Below are 17,952 nucleotides of genomic sequence, written 5' to 3' on the forward strand. Positions count from 1 at the left end.
GATTGTATCTCACATTTCGACAGGGTTATAAGATGACATATATATATATACTGTAGTCTTCATTCAAAGACAATAAGGATTAGATGATGAACTTCAGTATGCATTAATCTGATCATGTACTACTGACATTGCAAAGGGTAGACGGAGCCAGAGAAGTTGTGGAGAAGTGTGGCTAATGAACCAGGCTACCCATATCCTTGCATACATCCTCTCTCCAGGAAGCAACAGGGTTGCACCTTCTATTTTGGCTTCCTGACTGGATTCAAACCGGGGAGTAAAAAAAAACACCACTGCAACCAACATACCCATACACTCCAAATATACTGAAATCAAAACAAAGTCACTCCAAATTCAAACTACATGTCAATTTGCAATTGGACACTTCACTGAATTCCAAAACTGAAAGAGCATTCTCTTACATCTAATTCAAGTCTGAATTTCTGCATATGAAATATCTCATAACATTAGCTAGCAAACACTTATTTACACCCTTATGTGATTCATATCCATATGCCCTTCACTAGGCGATACTCTTGACAAATGAATAACACACCCAAGTCCCAGTTTCACTTCATATCATCTGCCTTTGGCTTTAGCCAAACAGAATTGCACAAGGACAAATGCATTCGACATACATACATTTAGTACAGTCTTTGACTATTTGCTACTTTCAACAATAAAGTAATGCAACTAATAGTGGTATGTGATGCTGATTCAACCAATCACATAAACCAATCACATTACAGAGATACTATTTGCCATGAGATGACATGACATGTCCTGTTAAATGAATATGAAAACATCCATTTCACGTTCTACAGAAAGCAACCTAAAAGTACCAACTTTTTCCAAGAGGCCCTGTAATGATTCAGACAAATTCATGATGAAAAAAAAAATGGACATACTGTATGTGGTGAACAATCATGCTGGCCTACCATGGCACTTCACAAATTACATTCTATGTGCATGTACATTTGTAACGCAGTGGACATTATTGCTGGCCACTGTACTTTATAGCCAAGCATCCTGTGGTCATGAATACTCAACACGAGTGGCTCACATGTGGTTTACACAAACAAGCTCACGAGCCCCCTCCTCCCACAGAAGCATCAGAAGTAACTGCATGGCAGACTCCACGAACAGGGACTTTAACATAATAACATTATAAGATATAATACATGTATGTGAAGCTATTGAATGCAGGAAAATTAGCAGAACACATTTAAGTGAATTTTGAGGAAATTTTGAAAAGCTGTTCAAATGTAACATATTTTAATTGTTTTTATGAAAATCCATTTGCCACCATCACTGGAAGGGAAGGCAACAACAATACCTGATGTCACAAAAGTATGATGAAGTAAAGTAGATATCGAGAGAAATCTACAAACCTTAGTTTTCTTTAAAAGTAGACATTTCCATCACTTGTTACTAACATGCTAAGGGTTATAACATTTCTACTGCCTCCTCAAGGAGGTATTCTCTTTGTATTTTTTGTCATATTGTTCATCTAATGTGACATTACAAACTGAAGTCACGTTCTTTTCCATCAATGATGGCAAATGACTGTTAAGTGGAAATTTTCACGGTGTTGAAATTTTTGCACATTTCGCACAGCCAGAAACTAGCACGAAAACAACAGCACGCAAATATTTTTGCTTGCCATGTGTTCCAGTAGTTGATGTCTTAATTCCGCGGAATTAAAAAACATGCGAAACTCATCTTACCCAGCCGAGCGTGAAAAATTAGTCGCACGAAAATATCTACTTTTACAGTAATATATAAACCAGACTTCAAATACTTAAACTTTTGAATGAATTGTCCAAATGTCCTCACACTTCATTAATGTGCTCTACTAATATTTCTGCACATGCTGAATCTAATGGGTGGTAAATTCCCCTTTCACCAGTAAATAACTCACGAGAGAATCTTATTCTGGGCCATAAATGACTAGATTCATCATTTCACTGAAGGAAAGAGAGATTATGAAATCTGAATAATTGTGAAGAATTGATTTCACACAAAGAAGATGTAACAAAAACTGCAGAGTGTTTCTCCTTGTGATAGATGGCTGTTTTCTTATAATTCATTCATGCATGTCTCATATCTGAAAGCAAAACAAATACAAAACCTCATGAACACCACAAAATGAATCATCAAGGGGATGGGGGGGTCAACTGAAGATGCCATACTATGTGTACCTTCCACGAACTGTCATTTTCACAGATTAGTAATGTCATATGAAATATGAAGATTAAGACACAATACGAAAAAAAAAACTACGAAGAGATTTTCCAGTAATATCACATATAAACATACCTTTCCAAATTTCCACTGTGCATCATACCTATTGCGGTATCGTACCGCCATTCTGCACTGACGCTGCATCATATTCCTATCTGTTTTGTTTGAAGACGGTAGCTGAATCTGGAAGCGAATCAAATCCATTCAATACTCAAACCTTCACAACTCAACCCAACATCTGTGATAGGCTAAAAGTTGTCACAAGGCAACTATCACTGTCCATAATGGGATTGGCCCGGCACTGCCAGTGAAGGAAGACAGACTCATGTAAATATCACAGATGATCCAAAAATAATTTTTAATCCATGAAGATCTTCACTCCAGGTGGTACACAGCTTTTAAAATATTCCTCTGGTCAACGTTCTTGTGAGGCACTTGAAATATGTCAGAGTTGACGAAAGCTGTAGCCAACACTTGGCAGTGTACTCTGTATGTTCTTGAATGTCCTGGTTGCACTGGAAGAAGTGATCATGATCGGGCCTCTGCCAAGACATGTGAATGTATGATCCTGCCTCCGAAGGGTAATGCCTAGCTCCTACTTCTTCACCCCCTGTATGAGGCTTCAATGAAGGAAACTCTCATAAGGGAAACTGTCAATCACCAGAAAAGAAGGTCTAATGTAACCGACTCTACCACGTTAAATGCCACAATCTAAGTCAGTCAAACAGGAAAACTTTTCACTCTGCAGTGAGATAGTTTTCATGCCATACATGTATGTTTCCTATGCAGGATGTGCTCCAAGTTCGTTCCGTAAAAAAAAAAAGATACTAGAGTCGATCATATTTCCCCTTGATCTTCTATGCGCACATGGTTCATTGACTTTTCGCTTCTTTCCACGGATGTAAATCAGCACCTAACCACTGAGGGCAATGCTGATAAATATATCTGCATTATTTCTGGGCACAACTATATCGCATACCGCTTGTCTGTGAGTCGCACAAGGCCAGGAAATTAGCATGAAAATTTTGCTGCTCCTGCCCTGCTTACTCTTTGCATCATGTGCATGTTGGCACGCATAAACCCCTGACCGGAACAGAGAGGAAGCTGGCTCCCCAAGGCTGCAAACTTGGGCACAGCTACTCACATTGTTCCTGCCCAATGTGTGATTGACCAATGGCACTTTCATCCAACCCTAATTAATATGTGTGTACAACAACCCAATTGGGATGCATTCAAAACCTTTGGGGGGGGGGGGGGGGAGGGCCTGGGGAGAAGGATCAATCAATTACAAACAGAACAAAAACAGCTAAGAACTTATGGTCAGGTGATTTGCTATTCTATTTACAACTCCAGTTACTATTCTTAGAAATTACAAGAATTTTCTTTTGGAAAAAAATACAAAAGGATATCTCACACTGTCATAAAAAAAGCATAAGATTGCTTGGAGAGACAATTTTAAGTCATCGTTTCAAGTACCCAATTAAAAGACATTGTTTTCAGTCAACATTAAACATACATTGTAACATGCATTGTTAGTTTATTATGACCCCCACACTGTAGGCTGATTTTAAAAAAAAATGATATTTAGTAGCTTAAATTCTGGAGTGACTCCACTTTGCATGGAATCACTAGAATCAAGACTAAACATCCTGGATTCATACCTTCACTGGGTGGCCTAAGTCAAAAATAAAACTGACAGGAAATCAGACTAAGTGTGATACTCTGATAGCTGGACTAGACTTGGCATATAAATTTCATAGTGAATCAGGCTTACTGCCATCACCCAATGCACATGATGTTACCCTTTCATCTTAATTGATCACATTTCATCACATCATTTGACCTCATTTTAGAGGCTTCAGCAACAACTGTAACAGTACAACACATGTACATGATAAACACAGAAATGTTTGAACTATAAAAAAACATTTCATTGACAAACCCTTCCTGAAATAGAGCGTACCAGCAATCCTATTTTTAGCAAGAGTTGGATCAACCTTTCTGGAAACAGGAAATCTAGTATCAAACATGGCCATATGTCCCTTCATAGTATGCCATTTAGTACTCCCCCTCCCCCTTCCAACTCCCCTCTAGCACTCCACCCTAGTATCTGCTGGGGTAATCTGCCAGACCAATCCACGCTTGCGCAATCCTAAACTGCAAATTAACTTTCATAAATGAACAAAATAGAGTATACATTTTGTTACAAAACATAAAAATACATGAAATAAAAATGTACAGCACATGGAAATCTGGGATTTTAACATGTTTAACACCTAACAGAGAAATTGGTCACAACTACAATTATGCAAATTACACAAAGTACCTGATTTACCGGTTCTCAACTGTGACAATAAAAAGTCCAAAACAGATAAAGCATGCTATTTCATGGATGATTTTATAGCAAATGCAAAATCCTCTCCCGCAAAGTCCTTACAATTCTACAATAATTTGTTGCAAAAGATGCTATTCTGTTTTGTTTCAAGAGGATGCTGTTTGTGGGTAAATGGGAGACTTGTGAGGCAATGACATTATGACTTAAAAACATGTAAAACAATTCTACACATTCTTTTCAATGTCAACTTTAAAAAAAATATAACATCCACTGTTCTGTCTGAATGCCAAATACATTTCTGAATATATCTGCACAAATTACTGTTCAGTTTATTAAAGTTTGAGACAATGCTTGGTGGGATTAATATCTCTTGAACAAAACTTAATCATCTTCAGCTCTGACCCAAACCAAAAGCATCTACAATATCAAGGGATACGCTACATTGTATGTAGGCCTACAGTCTGTTTAACCCTGCAAAGCACAGGCAATGATCATCTTGGAGGCAGAGTGATTTACGCAGCCACAGACCTGCGAGAGAACCGCTTTGTGCATGCGCTCTTTTTGATCTTCAAGGCCATTTTGCTGCAGACTATCAATTGTCCCATCTGCGAAGATTTGATGGAAGAGGTTTGCCATGCATGACGTCAGACTGATCATTTGGAAGTTGCCAGGATCAGAGGATTGTCTCCTTTAGGGAACAAAGTAATTTTGCATTCTGATCAACAGGTAAGTAGGACCCCCCCCCCCCCCCTTGTAGCAGCACTGAGAATGAAAACGGCATCATAAGATGATGGTAGGCATTGGGGAGTTTCTAGAGTTCGCAATACAGCACTGTCATTCCTCAGCACAAAAGCAAGGCTTCCCCCTTTTTTTTCCTTCTTTTTTTTTTCTTTTTTTGCTTTTCTTTTATTCCAATTTGTATTATATACAACTGTAGGCCAAGCTGGAGTGTCAGGGTATTTTGCAATCTTGCAGTTATGTGTTTGTTGATTCTGATTGTTATCGTCGCCATTAATGCACAATTTTATATATCATTCTAAAGCTGATACTTTTCACTTTACGTAATAGTTTGAGTAAGGGCGCCCTAATATTTCAAGAATGACGCCCTCTTGTAATGCAATTATATTTGCAAACTTATTTCTACATGTTACCAACACACTTAACCACACACCACACTCTAAAAAAAAAAAGATTTTGAAATACAATTGCTGTAGGCCTACATAGAACCTCTCCAGCTTTCAGGTAATTTAACCTTTTTCCCAATAGTATTAGTACTTTTCATTTCATGAACAATAATATGTGACAATTACAAGAGACCCGGGGGTCACGCGCTCACCTGAGTATCGCAAGTTCACCTTCCACGCATTCCTGCAGACTCTTACTTGAGAACATTGGAAACTTATTCAATATTCATTAGATTAGGAGGTTTGGACCCCCTGGGACCCCCAAGGAAAGCATGGTGTCCATTCAAACACTTTGAGATTTTATCCCTATGGTAACGCTACTTGATAAGTTTGGTGAAAATCCATTATGTTGTTTTCAGCAAGAAGATGAAAATTTAGGTCCGCATTTGGACCCCCCCCCCCATCCCATCCCGCTTCCTTGGGTTCCAAGGGGGTGGGGGCACCCCTGATTCTTCCATGAACAAACTTGAAACTACAGTCATCAATATACTGACTCATTGTATTAACTTAGCTCAATCACTTCCAGTTCTAGAGAAAATCTGTAAAGATTCCTTACAAGAGGGGGAGGGGGTCCCCTGGGGCCCCCAGGGGGAGCATGGTGCCCATTTGATGGAATTGAGATTCTATCCCCCTAGGGATGCTACCTGCCAAGTTTGGTAAAAATTAGGGATAGGGTTTTCAAGAAAAAGATGAAAATTTACCATTTTGGTCCAAATTTAGGCCCCCAGGGGCTCCCCAAGTGGGACATAGTGCCCATTTGATGGAAATGAGATTCTTTCTCCCGAGGGATGCTACCTGCCAACTTTGGTAAAAATTCATTATGGCATTTTTAAGAAAAAGATAAAAATGTACAATTTGGGCCCCATTAGGACTACTCTAAACCCTCCTCCCCTGGGTCCCAAGGGGGGCACCTACGATTCCGCCATGAACAAACTTGAAACTACAGTCATAAACGTACTAATTCATAGTATTAACTCAGTTCTATCACTTCTGGTTCTAGAGAAGAAGATTTTTTAAGATTCCTTAATTTTGGGGGGGTTGGGCCCCTCTGGGGCCCCCCAGGTGGGGTATGGTGCCCACTTGAACATATTGAGATCCTATTCCCCTAGGGATCCTACAGCTGTACCTGCCAAGTTTGGTGAAAATTGGTCAAGGGGTTCTAAAGAAGAAGATGAAAATGTAAAAGTTTACGCACGGCGGACGACGGACGACGCATGACGGACGCCAGACGAAGAGCAATCGCAATAGCTCACTTGAGCCTTCGGCTCAGGTGAGCTAACAACCTCCACTTCACACATTTTCATAATTTCAAATTTCACGAAGGAAATATCGAACAAAATGTTGGTTTGAACAGAGTGCACTTAAAGCTACCTATGATAAAAATATGACTTGACTAATGTCATAAATACAAATAATTTAGATTTCATAAATGACATCCTACAATACTGCCATATTGATAAGATAATCCTCAGGAAAAAAAAATACTGTCTTACTTCTCACTTTACAGTAAATAATTCCTTTATATACTTGACGGCAAAACAGACCTGAACACTGTGGCAATATTTTTTTTAGATAGTTAGCCATTATTGCATTGAAGTTTTGCATAATGATGATTAATTATACAAGTACATTGTAATTAAAGATAAACAGTTAAACATACTTCAGCTTTGAGACTATGCAGCTTCAGACAGTAGGTGTTACCCAACTATTCCCCGCCCCCTGCCTTGCTGGCCATGGCTCGAGACCCATTGCACCCCTGTGCACTGCACTTTCCACTTTCAATGTGAAGTTTCCACCTGATCTATTCAAACTTTTCATGACACTAAAGAGGCCGAAATCACCTAACAAAAAAAAAAGAAAGGTCAATTGCATCATCACTGTGCACATGAGCTATTTACGAACTGGTTTATTTTCTGGTGCAATATGATGTGATTTCGCCGGTCTCTCTCACAAAAGTTTTCATCAATGTATTAGTGATCTAAATGTATGACAGCCTGATACCCACTCCAAGTCAACTTCACACAATGTTACTCTCGTGAACTTCAATTGATCCCATGAGAAACTGCCAAGAGCTACCATGGGATGAGGAGTGCACAAGTTTGCTAAAATTTTGATGAGTGTTTGAGTGCTGTTCCAATAAAAATTTCATTTTTTTTTAATCAGAGATACTATTTAGGACAGTACGGCAGTATAAATTATACATTTAGCATACAACTAGCTTTTTGTGTAGCAACAATGCAGACAAGCATAAGAAAGCAAAAATTGATTGAGAATCAAGCCAAATCTATTAAATGATCCCTTCTATTGTTTTTCTACTCATACAAACATGACATTCTGAAAGTGATATGTACCTACCGGTACATGTACATGTATGTACATGATTTCATAAATGGATCATTACTGTGCTGACTTTCATTAAGTCTCATCAAGTACCTTGCAAGTAATGCCCAGGCAAAGCGCCAATTACAGTGGTTCCCTCTCAGTCAAGAATGATTAGGTCATGATTTCAAGACTTTAATGTGAGCCAGTGACAATATTTCAGCCCAAATGATAATATCCTGGGCTGTAGTTCTGATTATGTGGGAAAATAAGACTTAAAATTGTCTGCATTTAGGCATGATTCACTCTAAAATGATTCCCGATTACTGGGTGAGCACTGTATTTTTTTAATGCTAATTGACAGTCCAAGCAGATTGAGTGCTTCTGACACCTCTTCTACTTTCAGTCTTCTTAAAAGTGCTCACACAAGGATTTCCTTTATGAGATGCACAACTGCATGTGCTATGTAAGTAAGCTATATTCATTATTCAATTGCTCATGACAACACAGTACACATTGTAATATGAGATGCGCAACGCTACTCAAAAGTTCTGTCAGTTGAGGTACGGTCATGGAATGACAACTAGTTCTGATGACTGACTGACATGAGCCATACTCTAGACACCAGTTTACCCGTTTGCAAAGCACTGGAGCAGAACACACCAAAGTGTATCAAGGATTCGGGCTGTCCCAACATGTACTGTATGTGCAAACTGGACAATCAAACACAATGTTTAAAGTACCACTACATACATGAAATCAAGACTGTGTTCTGTCCTCAAATGTCAACAATGACAAAAACAAGACTACGATTCAAGTAAACATCAGACCAAAATAGTAGAATCTATGTAGCACTGCTGAAATAGCACAGCAAAGATTGATCTCTAGCCTTCTTTGTTTTCGTTTAAAAAGAGACTGTACAGTACTGGCTGAGGTGGGGATCTATGTTTTGAACATTCCTAAGTGAGATAATGAGAAACCTCTCATGAAATATGAAAGAGCATGTAATTTTAAGAAAGATTAAACATTTATTTGATGAAAATTGGTTTTCAAATGGCTGAGATATCCAAAAAAGTGATAATAATAAAAGGTGACAGGCCACACCTTTTATTAGGATCTCTTTGTTTCACCTTGTTTTTTGATATCTCAGCCATTTCAAAACCGATTTTCATCAAATAAACTTTTGATACCCCTTAGAATTGCATGCTCTTTGACCCCATTTACACATGGGCCGGCTTTATCGAGTCGGCCTCACGCCAGCGTCAAGCCGCCTCCAAAAAATTTCGAAAGTGTGTTTACACATAGCAGAAAGGTCCGCTGGACGCCGCCTTGAAGTCGGCTTGACTACCCCCTGTTTACATATACGGCAGCTTGGCCGGTCTGCGTGGTGAGACTTTCATGAATCTGACGAGGTGGGACTATACGAAGTAAAACAATACAAACCTTACAAGTACAGTTACACAAACGCAACAACAACAACAACAACAACAAAGAAAATAAAAAAGGATACAGCACTACTGAATAAGCAGAAAACTCATCGACGCAGTCCAGGACGACAGGACTCCAGTGAAGCAAAATTAATCACAAAACAAAAGCACTTATTTGATTATTTGTACAAGAAGCTAGTCGCGAGGTAACAAAATCACGAATGATGACGTATCTGCACTATTGCACAAGCCCACGTGACTCTCGACTCTCGAAAACCAGCGTCAGTCCACTTTGTGTTTACACATACGTGAAGGCGGCGTGAGGCCGCCTTGAAGCCGACCTCAAACCATCTCAAGAGGTGGACCGAAACTTGGGGGGCCTCAAGCCGCCGTCAGTCCATTTGTGTGTTTACATTTATGTTCGAGGCAGCCCTGCCTCACGCCGGCGTCAGTCGTATGTGTAAATGGGGTCATAGAGTGGTTTCTGAATATCTCGCAAAACGTTAAAAGCTAAATCCTCATCTCGACCAGAACTGTACACACCCTTTAACACACTGCATATATTGAAAATTTAATTAGCACTAATAATGTGCAATAGAGCATTTACAATTTGTACTCAGTGAAAGAATGAATTAGTGAACATGGTATAATGAAGTTGGAATCCTTTGAACAAACTTCTAAGCTCTCAAAAGATTTTGATGAGAGCACAGCCAAGACATGTAGTGGAAAAAAAGAAATTGGAGTTCTGCCACAAAAAGTCTAGGAAATCATTCTCAACATGAATCAAACACATGTTCATCCACTCAAAACCATGTAGTTCATATCATTTTGCTTGATCTTGATGTTAAGTAGCAGACCTCTGTTGAGAAACACAATCTGTACTTTTAACTTATCAGAAATGTTATCTCCATTGCTCCAATTCGTGAAAGTTTACAATATTACATAATTACAAGGAGAATGAAAAAGGAGAGGGATGATTGTAATGGGACTCTGGGGAAATTTGTAATGGAAGCTCTGCTAGGTTGTTGGGGATTAAAATTGTGAAAAACTTATTCTTTAATGCAACTGATTAACTGATCTTTTCTTTTCTTTTCTTTTCTTTCTTCTTCTTTTGTTACTGTTAACGTTAATTTTGTTAATTAACAAATTGCCCTACATCGACGTAAATAAGCACTGAATTGATCAGTGTTTTTGTAGTAGCCATGATAAAAAATCATGGGCGTACGTGCTTGAGCAGGATTCGAACCTACGACCTCGTGATCTCAAGTCGATGTAGGGCAATTTGTCAATCAGTTGCATTAAAAACACCTCAACAGAAGAATTTCATGAATTTGAACTTATTCTTTGCCAAATGAAAAGAGAGCTCATCCTTTATGTTCAGTACAATAGTAGCAGTCGATGTATGGCAATTTGTCAATCAGTTGCATTAAAAACACCTCGACGGAAGATTTAATGAATTTGAACTTATTCTTTGCCAAATGAAAAGTGAGCTCATCCTTAAAGGGAAAGTAAACCCAAAGAGCAATGTGGATTGAGTGAAAGCAGTAATATTAGTAGAACACATCAGTGAAAGTTTGAGGAAAATCGGGCAATCGATGCAAAAGTTATGAATTTTTAAAGTTTTGGTGTTGCAACTGCTGGGTAAGGAGACTACTAGAGGTTATGACGTATGAGTGGACTACAATATAAAGAAAATAAAAAGGGAATTCAATAAAAATTCATTTTTCATGAAAATTACACATACCATCAGCTTGATACTGACATATGTTAGGGGTAGCACTTATTCCCCCTGCTTTCTGAAAGCGGTTAGTCAAGAACTCTTTCATTTTGCTAGAAAAGTTAATTTTTGTGGAATTCCTTTTATATTTTCTTTATATTGTGGTCCTCTCATACGTCATAACCTCTAGTAGTCTCCTCATCCAGCGGTTCCATCACCAAAACTTTAAAAATTCATAAATTTTGCATCGATTGTCCGATTTTCCTCAAACTTTCACTGATGTGTTCTACTAATGTTACTGCTTTTACTCAATCCACATTGCTCTTTGGGTTTGTGTTCCCTTTAACATTCATTACAATAGTAGGAGACACCTGATTCTATTTCCTTTATTCATAAGTCTACCATCTGTACAATGTCAAAGACCCATCTGTTCATGTGCCTGACTGTTATGCTATTTGATCCTCTGCTAACATTCAACCTCAGAACTGAATACATAACCACTGGAGATAGTGCCTAATGAAGTTGTAGTTGTAGGCAGCTTTTCATGATTATCATTTCACCAATTAATGTCATTCTACATGCAGTCATCTTTCCTTTTCATCTATTTTCTTCTCCTTTCTCTTATCTACATAATTTTCTCTCCTTCACGTCACACTACTCATCCATTTTACTTCCCATCTCCTAAACCTTTGCCTAATTTCTCAATTTTCTATCTCTTCTTTGCCCTTCCCTTCCTTCTTCTGCACCATATGTAGTTAAGAGGTACTAATACAATTATCGTTTAATTTCTTTACTTATTTTAGATATAAACAAGCATTTTTCTTTCTGTTAGATTACTTTTAAACAATCCAAATCTCAGGCAAATAGTTACTGGGAATCCTCCCACATGGTATCTGTTTACTAGTTCCAATTTTGATATTTTTGTTTCATCAATCAACAGTACACATTCATCATTTCTGTGTTTATTACGACATACAGCATGATTAAATCACTGAAATTTTCAAATCAAATATAATCTAGTCAATTAATAATATAGAAGGTCACAACATGAAATCTTTTCACCTTTGCCTGCACATGCAATTACGTAGAGTGTGCTATGACTAAGTTTTTTTCTGTCAAGTAATTGTAAAATGCTGAAGATGGTCCATCAACAGCTGACAATGAATACAAGTTTACAGTGATCTGGAGTCATCTATCAAACTTGAAACTCTGTTGTGGAATAGACTTCATATAACTGATGCCCATTTTGTATGATTGCAAGTAACACTTTCTCATTTGGCTTTGAAAGGTACAAGTGTATAGTATGTGAACATGTACAATGTAATTCAATACAGGCAACAAACAATTTACAAAATTTGTAGCAATCCCTTTGGGTATGTAGAATTTCATTACATTACTACAGACACACTATGCATGTAGTTTATCTGCCAGAAGTCTCAATCTACAATGTAAGGATGAAAGTTCAGATTTGTAATTTCTTTTTTCTTTATTACTTTGAAAGCAAATCTGGAAAAGGGCTGTCTTTGAACATCCTAAGTAGACTGTAGGTAGCAACATGCTTTATCAAATTGAACATCACCAAGCAGTTCTCGACACAAACCCAACACAGTACATTCATCAAAACTTTCAGGCATCTTCAAGCCAATATTACCCATTTCAAGGCAGACAAAGGGTGTGTTTATGCTCAATTTGCGAAGGCAGGATCAGCGTTTTGAAACGTTGATTCAAAATGCCGTTCATGGAAGCACTAAATGCTCACTTTCTTCGAGCCTTGGAAAGAGCGTTTGCGATTGCTTCGCTGACCTCAGCAGAGGCAGGTCAAATTGGGGCGCGCGCTGCAATCGGTGGCCTGGCCTGGGAGAGCAGCTGGGAAAGACACGCGTATGCACAGTACATGGGAAAATTGCACAGGCCAGGGTAGCTGACTGGCCGGGCGAGCGCTTTTTCACGTGAACCGGTAAGGCGTTTAGATGACATCACTCTAAACGCATATAGAAACGCTGTTGCGTTTATGCTTCCCCTTCACATGTGATTAGTCAGAAACGCTGATCGCAAACGCACCTTTTAGTGCATTTTAGATCGGCGTTTTGAATCAGCGTTTCTATCGAAATGAGCATGAATGCAACGGCATTTTGCACTAATCACGTTTCAAAAGCCTGATTTTGGCCCCCAAAATGGAAGCATAAATGCACCCAAACACTGACACCATACAGTGTAGTAAAAGGACAGTACTAATACATAAATTTGGTTCATTTATAATACACTCCCCAGCTGGCCTTGGATGCCAATAAACTATAATGCACTGTTCTAATCACAGCCCAGAGAGCAATCCAACTTGTCTGCATCATCAGTCATTGAGTGGCATTTATGCCACACTGTGATAAGTTGATTATTACACATTTGTTCAATTCTGTGGGATCGTGCCATTTTGCATAATCCATGGGGAATAGTTCTGCCCTTAGTTTTTGTTTTCAATCCAGTATTCATGCTGGTCCTTGGATTTAGGCAACAACTGAGGTAAGACAATATTCTGCACTGGTGTCTCAGAATCAGACCCAGCTTACGAAGAAATCCACCCCAAAATAAATAAACTCCAAAAGATGAAGAAAAATATTCCCTCCAGAATGATACAAAAATGACAAAAATTGGATAAGAAATAAGGAAGATGTGACATTTTGAAATGTAACTTTTTTTTGAAAACATTTCTTGACAAGTCCTTATGAATATTCAAATGAGTGAGTTGATGATGTTATACCCTCACAATTTTTCATGTACATGTTCAATGTATGAAATTCTGAAAAATTGTTATCTTTAGCTACTACAAGTTAAAGCATGTTACCATACCAAGATATATCAGAGTTAATATCCGTTCTTTTTTATTTGGGGATGTTTTAAGACAAGTTCAATACAGCTGGACTATGAGATTTTTGTTATTTCTGAATATGAAATGAATAAGAAAATGTGAGCATGACATCATCAACTTGCTGATTTGAATATTCATAAGGACTGATCAAGAAATGTTTTCCAAAAAAACGTGAAACGTGAAAGAGCAAGGCAATACTAAATGTTGTACGTGTACATGTACATAATAAAACTGAAACAAGAAGTAGGAATTATGCGTGCACTGTTTCAGTTTTTGCTGCTTTTACTCCTTCAACCGGTCTTTGAACAAAGAAACAACAAAAACTACAGTAAAACAGTTGAAAGACAACTCACCTTCACAGCTGAATTAGACGGATCACTGGAGAAATTTTGGAGCACATGCAAATAGTTTGATATTTGTGGTCCTGATTCTGAATTCAACCATCCACAAAATTGTCAAAATTGTCAACTCTCCTATTCGCAAAATATCATGCCTGCAAAAAATATTTGGCATCTACAGTATAGGTGATTTTTTTTAAAAGTCAAGTTTTTTATCTACATGGATTTTGTATCAGTGAACATTTAGCATTTGATAATTTAATCGAAAACAATCTAAGACAAACTGGAAATGTCACTATGGCAAGTGGTATACCGCCACCATTATGTATGGTTCTTCAAATGGGTCTATAGTGCACCTTGACAATGTGTGATGACAGTTTCACATAATTGGCAAAAAAACTGAAATGATATTTTTGTCACAAAAGTGTTGAGTGTCTACTTTCCTTGAATCAGGTTTAATTGGAAGGATGGCTATATTTGTCTAAGAGAGCAGATATTTGGGAAAAGACATTTCATGTACTTAACATACAGTAAATGCATGGCACCAACATTCAACATATCTGAATACATGTATGTCAAAAGTCATTTGGTTTTTTTTTTTAATGGACAAATAAGAGCATTAGATGCCAAAACTGACTTTCATTTGATATTACTATGTGTGATGTGTCTTTCAAGGAAGAGAGTGTTCACATTTTCAAAGGATTCTATACAATGTACATTGTACAAGTGTATTTACATGATGATGGCCCTTGGCAGGTACATTGCATTTATGCAAAACAATTTATAGCCTTTTGACATACGCCCAGAGTCGGCAACTTACATACATTCATAATCAGAGTCACACTTTTTTTCTTCTTTTCTTTTCTTTTTTTTTGAGAAAAACAAGGAAACTGAAGCCTTCAGAAATAGTTTGGCAGCATAAAAACATCCCAGCATGTATGCAGTAGCTTTATTGTGAAAAGAAATACAGTTGAGTGTCATTTCCTGCATGGCCATTATCATCATCTTTATTTCTTCACTGGGATGGCATGTTAATCATGGTTGTAAGGGCACGCTATAGGTGTAAGTACTGCATTGCCATTCTTAGAAAGACACTGTTCTTTCTCATGTGATGTTACAATACACTGCTTACAGCTGTAAATGTGAAATCATAATCCTACAATCCTAATCCCAATCCTATAGTCCTACCAAAAAAAAAAAAAAAAAAAAATCCTAAACAAAAAACATCGCACAAAAGTGGATACACATTTGTCTTTTTAACTCAAGTGCAAACAACTACAGTATATATGGGGGTCATTTACATCTTTTGGCTTTTTTCCCTCCATCTTTCCTTTGTGTAGAGTAGGAAAATTGGGCAGACATATTACTTGTAACAAAATTACAATTTCTGCTAAAAAAAAGCCAATGGTATGACCAAGAGGGAAGAAAGAAGAACTTTGCATCCTAAAATATATACCTTCAAAGGTCTGGAATAGCAGTTAACTTGAGAACCTTGCTCCATATCGCTTGGGCTCCCAAGCTTGAAATGGCACTAATATTCACACTGAAGTGATGGATCACAGATGTGACATGTTTTCATCAGGTCCATGCTGGACTTGAGCACAACAAAGCATGGTTTTCACATCCCACTTTTGAGGTTGTACCCACCCCCTAAACATGATACACAGTGGGAGTCTAATAGGTCATGCTAAACTGACAGTGTACAGTACTCACCGGCAATAAGGCCCCACCATTTTAACAGAAATACAGCAATAAAATAAGATGCGGCCTATACAAGTACGCCACCACAACCAAAAACATGGTCTTTTGAACCAACCTGTATAGGGACTATGCTACAAGTACAATGTATGTAGGCCTTATCATAAATTTTGTATATATATGCAATGTGCCAATCAGCAACTTGATAACATCTACTGAATTAATCAAACTTATACCCTTTTATACGGCAGCCAATTTTTGGAGCCTCTTCGAAACATTTTGAAAATGTTTTTGAGGAATAGATCACTCGTCTGCTTACAATGTATACTACTTGGGATGCCTGTTAGTGTTAATATTTCAGTGAAGCAGATCCTGACAGGCTAATGTTCTCATGTGGTATTTAGGTACTCTAACCAAGTTCCCCTCCAATAAACGGTATGCACTTTTGAATACCACATTTATGCAGAAATATGACTTTTCTTCACAGTAGCTCCATGGTTCAGTCATGGTCAGTCGCATGTTTTAGTGGACGATGACCCACAGTAATTAACTTCAAGGTCAGCGAAAAGCTGCTTCTCAAGGTGTAAAGCATTTATACTGCAACCAGGCCTCTTCGAGGCTGCTATACCCTGCGTTCACATTGGTCCCTGCATTGCAAGTCCACTGTCACAGGACTTTCCCCTAAAAAAAAAAAAAATAATAATAATGTGAACTCTCACTGGGACTAAAGTATGTATTAACATATGAAGGTCAAAAAATGAATGCTCACTGATCTTTTTTTTTTTGTAACTGAAAGACGTACAAATGTAATATTGATTAGGGAAGATAATTCGTAACAGCCCTAAAATTCTGCTGACATTGTATCTTATACCATTTTTAGACTTAAAAAGTGGTGAAAGTACCTAAGTATCATGGACAGACAAAAATGTGATTGTTTTGTCTGTCCATGTTATTTCCACTGTACATGGTATGTTCACCACTAAGTCTAGAAATGGCATAAAACACCATGTAAAATAGAATTGTAGAGCCACTGTTATCTTTTCTAATCAATATTAAGTCATTCAGTTGAAAAACAACAAATTTTTAATGAGCATTCATTATTTGACCTTACCATGTTCAACAGTATCACAGGTGAACATGTACATAGATGTCTCTCCAGCTTTACAGACGTTACCCCCAAAATTTTTCATTCTGGCAAAAGTTCTAATAGATTGCTTCTTTGAAGCAATTTTGGGGCAAAGTTATCTCTCATTAAAGGGACTGTACAGTACTGGTTGAGGTGAGGATTCAGGTTTATAACATTCCTAAATGAGATAATGAGAAACCTCTTATGAAAAATGAAAGAGCATGTAATTTTAAAAAGGATTCACCGTTTATTTGATGAAAATTGGGTTTCAAATGGCCGAGATATATCAAAAAAGTAACAATAATAAAAGGCGACGGGCCACACCTTTTATTAGGATCTCTTTGTTTCACCTTGTTTTTTCGATATCTCAGCCATTTCAAAACCCATTTTCATTAAATAAACTTTTGATTCCCCTATAGAATTGCATGCTCTTTGACATCTCATAGAGTGGTTTCTGAATATCTCGCAAAGCATTAAAAGCTAAATCCTCACCTCAACCAGAACTGTACAGTCTCTTAAACTGTTCTAAAAGATCATTGTATTGGAAGTAATGCCATTGGAAACAGAAAATAAGGAAACAAAGAAATACACATCCCTGAAATGTACCCTTTTGCTGGATGGAAATGCACAAATGCATATATTTAAGTGCACATAAAGTTATCAGATTATACAGCAAGCAATACAGCAACAATTATATTTCAGTG

General features: G+C 37.7%; 1 protein-coding gene across 1 annotated transcript in view; it reads right to left on the reverse strand.

Annotated features, from left to right (window-relative positions):
- The window catches only part of LOC139711417 (uncharacterized), an 87,234-nt gene that overhangs the window by 52,584 nt on the left and 16,698 nt on the right, over positions 1-17,952 (reverse strand). The gene's annotated exons all lie outside the window — the stretch shown is intronic.

Source organism: Diadema antillarum, unplaced genomic scaffold (genome assembly GCF_040938485.1).
Source record: "Diadema antillarum isolate AM-2024a unplaced genomic scaffold, OU_Dant_1.0 seq00001658_RagTag, whole genome shotgun sequence".
Classification (NCBI taxonomy): Eukaryota; Metazoa; Echinodermata; class Echinoidea; order Diadematoida; family Diadematidae; genus Diadema; species Diadema antillarum.